Source organism: Chelmon rostratus, chromosome 10 (genome assembly GCF_017976325.1).
Source record: "Chelmon rostratus isolate fCheRos1 chromosome 10, fCheRos1.pri, whole genome shotgun sequence".
Lineage (NCBI taxonomy): Eukaryota > Metazoa > Chordata > Actinopteri > Chaetodontiformes > Chaetodontidae > Chelmon > Chelmon rostratus.
In genome coordinates, this window is record NC_055667.1 from 4,601,660 (window position 1) to 4,607,659 (window position 6,000).

General features: G+C 39.4%; 1 pseudogene; it reads left to right on the forward strand.

The window, feature by feature from the left end:
• Positions 1-414: 414 nt before the first annotated feature.
• LOC121613388 lies at positions 415-1,648 on the forward strand (annotated as a pseudogene).
• The last annotated feature ends 4,352 nt before the right edge of the window (positions 1,649-6,000 follow it).

The window sequence follows — 6,000 nt, forward strand, 5'->3', positions numbered from 1 at the left end:
TAACCGCTGCAAAAATGTAACGCAGACATCATGTTTTCATATTGTCAGTGCGAGTTCAGCATTTCATTCCATTAACTGATTTGTTAAACGTGATGATAGGCTGGAACAACGGTTCTCAAAGGTCAGCATCTGATTTTTATTCACGGTCAGAGGTCTGGAACACTGTGAGTGATCTCTATTAAGGGTCTCTGTCCTGGAAGATCTCAATGGAAATTCACGTCAAATGTCGTCTGTGTTTGTGGACCCTTTTTTCACATGTGTTTGTGCCTAAGGGACTAATGGGGACAGTCATTTTTTTGAATTGGTCGAAACAGTCTTTGGGCAAAACAGGCTGCAGTGTAATCCCTCCAGGCAATAGAGTACCGTCAATGTACGTCCAGGTTCAGATTATTATTCTAAGTGTCTGATAACATTATGGAAAAGATCCAGAGAAGTAAGATCCTTTTAGTTTCAACGGGAACAGCCACTATATCGCTCCTGCCAAAGCCACCAGCCTCCATTACAGAAACAGTAACTTTAGCATTGTAAAATTCAAACTTAACAGAAACAAAATCACACTCATCTTTCCACTGCTCCAACAATCACCACCAACTCTGGTTTGATGAGGAGTGAGAGGGAGGGCGGACAGCAGAGGGGAAAACAGTGTGTGTGTGTGTTTTCATGTCGAACATGGAAAGTATTTTCACCGGACAATGTGACTGGAGAGGTTTACATATGTCAGACTTCAACAGACTTTCCTGGTAAAAAAATAAATAATAAATAAAAATAAAGCAAAAAACTAAAAACTGTACTTAGCAGAAACCCTGTATCCAACTACACTGTGTATTCAACGTAAACAACAGTTTATTGATCAATAGAATTTCAAATAAGAAAACATTCTAACACTTCTTAATGTATTGCAGCGATTCATAACCAAACCATCATCATAACCATCCAAACTGACTTGCTCTTTGTTCCAGATCCGGATTTTGTGAAGTCCTCAGCTAGAATGTCCCAGTTGCAATTCTTTTTTTTTTTTTTTTTTTTTACATGGGAAGAGCAAAATCCGTTTGCAGGACAGGGTAGCAGAACACAAATGCTCCACTCGCACAGGGACTGTTTTCTTTCTCTTCATATTGACCTCGCTCATGTTGGACGGAGTGTGTTGAGAACCAGGACAGAGAGTAGAGCTGCAGTCTTAGTGGCAGGAACAGTCAGTGCTGCCTGAGCTGGTTTGGCCGTCAGCTGTGTCGCTAGATCACAACAGAGGTCAGCAAACAGAGCTAAAGGCCAGTAGTGAAGCTGGGCTTTGGACCCGAAGAGACAGGGTGGCAGGAGTTTTTTTTAAAGGGTCCTTTATATAACCAAAGAAAAGAAGAGCTGCACAGATTTGGGCTTCAAACGACGCTCTGACTTGAGTGTGATTGTGTCAGGCAAGAAAAATAAGATGGATTTGCAAAAGCCAATGCTGCAGGCATCCAAGGAAGCTTCTTGGCAGATTTACTCCAGAGTGGAGAAATGCTCATTGTTTTCAAAGATGGAGACAATTCCAACTGCATTTTATCCACTATTCACCCGGGGAGACATGTCCAAAGCTCTCGGTATGAATGTTCAAGCAGGAGAGATGCCAATGGACAACATCGTGTTGATTCCACTTCCAAAGATCTGAGATCTGAGCAGCAGTTGTACTTTGGGAAGTTGCAATAGATCCTAATAAAATGTCGTTGTAAACATAAATTAACTGCTATAATTACTTGTCATTTCTATCTGTCAGTGTGTCATTCAGTCTGTATTTCATAGATGCACATGTAGATTATGCAAATTAAAGATACATATTTTTGTATTTTTCCACAAATACCCAAATTAGCTATATAATTAATGACATTGTTGTGCCAAATATACAGACAAAACGGACCTGTTTCTATGTATGAAGTTAATTACAAAAAAAGCAAGAAACAAATGCTAGCATGGAAATGGGCGCTTGAATCGTAGAGACCACAGTGATCACTATGCGATTTTGTAGAGGAGGATGTGTGATGACCTGTTGGGGCAGGTCGTTAGCATGGTGATCAAGTCATATGTCTTTCAGCCTGCATGCTGTTTTTAAGTTTCGGGGTTATTGTTTCTGCTCGGGTGCGCGTGACATCCACCCACCCACGCAGAGAAATGAGACACACAGAAATCTTGAATGTGGCATACACAACTGTTCTATCTTTGGCAGAAAATGATGGGTCAGGTAGGGGCGCATCAGTCATAGCAAGAAGCTTCTTGAGAAAATCATTTTTCAGGGCCTTTAAGTGCTACGTTACAGGCCTTGAGAGTGATGATGCTTTTTCACCTAGTCTTAAAGAGATCTATGTCAGATTTTACCTCCACTGTGATGTCAGTTGATGTTATACTCTCATGGTACCTAACCTAAAATTTTTTTTCCCTAAAATCACTGCAAGCTTATTGGTAATTGTGGCCATATAACTGAAAATAAGACTGCAGTAATTTTAGGAAAAAACTGGCTGCAGAGGCATGTAACCCTCCAACATTAGGGCTGTTTCTGAGGCTCTGGTCAAAATAGCATTTAAGCACATTGCTACCCCTTATCCTGTTGCTTTTTACTGCCTTAAATATCATTCAATAAAAGCCCTTTGATACCTTTCAACGTAATTTTAAGTATGTTCACAAAGTTTTGAGTGGACAATGGTGCACACTGGGCCCCCCTAGTGGATTAATCTGGCACTGTCCCTGACCCTGATGGTGAACTGAATATTCACTGGTGAATCTTTTCCTTAAACATGGACTGCAGGTGAGGAACTGAATCATTACTGACATCACTGTCACGTGATGTCAGTGTCATTGCTTCTTGTTCATCCAGAGTAAGCCCGAATACTTTCAATCTACCTGCAGTCTTTTATATTTAGTTTTGAGAAAGAGAGAGTGGCAGTGGATTAAATTAGAGAATGGGCAAGACAGACAGAGAAACTAAAGAGACTGTCTGCTTATGTGGTTTCTTATCTCATATAAATAACAACAGACAGATAAAAGTGTGAGCAGCCCCCAGATAGAGGACGGGTGACACCAGTGATAGAAACCTTGTCAGGCCGGGACTGGAATGAGGACTTAGGTGCAGAGTTAAATCATAACAGACTTTATTCTTTCACAAAAACAACCAATGACCTCTTCGACAAGCTTGAAAGCAATGGCTTTGAAATTAATCTTTGATCAATACTTTTTGGACCTGATAGCGGTCAAAACACAAAGGGAACAAAAACTTAGATTAACACAAAACGCTCTGGTAAGAGGAAAAGAGGCTATAAAACTTAGATAACGGAAATCGCTCCAGAAGGAGGAAAAATAACAAAGCTATCAAAATTAACCAACGCCAGAAGTTCACTTATACAGAAATCAAAATTAAACTTAAATGACGGAAGACTATAATTATCTCAGGAAATGAATGGAACAAAAATCGCTCTCTTGTAGGATAGTGAATAGGCTACGAGGTATTTACAGATCTAGACTTAGAATATTAAATAACAAAAAACTCTCAAGAAGGACTATGAAATATCTAGGAGGAAAACAAAGACTGCTAAAGGTGAAACAACAAAAACTCTCATAAAGAGGACTATGGTTCTTCAAGGAATAAACAAAGGAATACAAAAACTCAGAACTAGACTATGAAATATTAACAAACAAAAAACGCTCACGAAGAGGATCAAAGGCTTACTAGGCGACTTGAACTGTAGCTGTGTGTGAAACGACCTTCGGACAAAAAACACACTGGCACGAGACAAGGGAGACGCAGACAATTTAAACACATGGAGGGTAATAGGCAACAGGTGGAGACAATAGGTAATCAGGCTGACGCAACGGTGACACATGAGGGAGGGCAAGTGCTCTGAAATGAGAGGAGAGTTAGGTTCACAAAATAAAACAGGAAATGACAAGACAAAAACCCAAGACGAGACAAACCTCACCGCGGTGTGACAAACCTTGTGTATTCTGATGAACTGACTCGAGTCCATTTTGATCCTGACCTGAAATAGTAGCATATTCTAAAGGACTCCTGAAACAATTTCTTCTTTTATACTTTTGAAAGAAGAAATCACACAATTGATGCTGAATTTGACCCTTCTCTAAATGTACTACTGTCACACCACGAGTTAGCACATCACTGATAAAAGGTTTTATCAATAAAGTAGCAGTTCTCTCACCAGGTCGCCTGAATGTAGGGAAATTTAGTGTGCTGTTATCATGAAAGTCCCACATGTGGTCACAGTGGATGCTGTTTGTCTGAAATCACACCCTATTTGCTACATAGAGCAGTATTTACTGTGTTTGAGTATGAGTGAAATTTGTGCCTTCAAGCGATGGAATGAAAAAAGCATTGTCTATCGCATGGCCTTCTTATATTAATTGTGTCATATTTCTGAGCATTTGCCCCTTTTTAAACCTCAGCCAGCTCATTTACCTACGTGATGGGATTCGGGCAGGTAGGTAGCAGCCACCTGGAGGCTGGTGTGTGGTACGGGCTGATTGTTAGTTAGCCGACATTATTACCCTATCTTCAGAGCCTTGAGTTGTGGAGGAGCTCAGTTTCAATACCTTTATGTTACAACTGATAAAGTTGAAAGAGAAATAAATTGTTTTTAATCGAAGTGTCAAACTGATTCATTCATGCAAACTTTTTTGTCTAGTTTCGAGTGAACATTTGGTGTAATTCCTGATGCACACAGAGCAGGAGATCCAAGAGTTGATAGACTCTTCATCAATACGTTAAAACCAGATTTACAGCAAACTTTGCAAATATGTTTCTCTCTCTTATATCTAGACTGTAACTCTGGACTCTGGACTCATATCTGTTCATATCTAAATCTGCATAGTCTGAACAGTAAGTCTGTCATTTCACTCCATAAGTTCAGTCACAAAAACTCATCATGTCCTTTCTGATAAGTCTCTCAAACTGGAGTAGGTCACATCAACCATATAATCTTCAATCTACAGCAGGTTACATAATGACAAGCCTGATATCAATTTCCTGTTTGATACTATTTATTTTTCAAACTCAGGGACATGGACAGACCTTCAATTTGATAATCCAGCTGCAAGTGTCCTGAGGCTTCCAGCCAAGTTCATCAAACTGTTAAAACCTGAGTTTTGGGTTGTCTCTTATTTATTACCCATTTATTCATTACGTTTTACTAATTGATATCAGAGCAACTGCATGATGTTGTTACTGTTATCATTATTATGACTATTGATTCCGTCTTGTTGGTTGTTTTTGTGTGTATCATGTCACATTCTGTACATCATCATCTTTCCTCTGTCTGCCCTTGTACATTTTATGCCTGCTTCTATCATTGTTATATCTATAAAGTCGGAATTGTTTTGTTTTTGCAAGAATAAAAAAAAGAAAAAAATACATCAATACATGAACAATCTTTCTTTTTTACAATCAAGAAAAATACTTTTTTTCCCTGGACACCATGCAGTTTGGACATGATTCAGAATAGTCAGTTGCTCTTTCAACCATTAGCTGAAATTTATTCCTTTCACTCAAGCCAATCACTCCCCTTTATGCACAAATGTGAATTCATTACAACAAAATTATCGTCCTCAATGGATCTAGTCTCTGCCCACTTGTGCAAACACACTGCAGAACCTGACCAGTGCACAGGGAGGAAAATCCAAAATGTACCAAACAGTGATAGACACTGCTGTGGGTCCATGCTCTAGACTATTGATAGGAAGTAGGATCTCCCATCAATCTAGTAGTCAAGTCAAGTCAAGTCAAGAGTCTTTATTGTCATTGCGCATGTCAATGAAATTTTCAGTAGTAGTAATGATGTGGCATTGCTTGAAATATTTCACTTGTGCTCCCCAACAACCTCTCAGCTGCTGAACAGACACACAGTACATCTGCCACATTGGGCTTCATTAAGTTTGACAAGTTTTTATAGGGAAACCTTCCTTTATGTGGAGCTGGTGGCTGATCATTCACCATAAACCCCTCCTGACCCAATAACAGATATG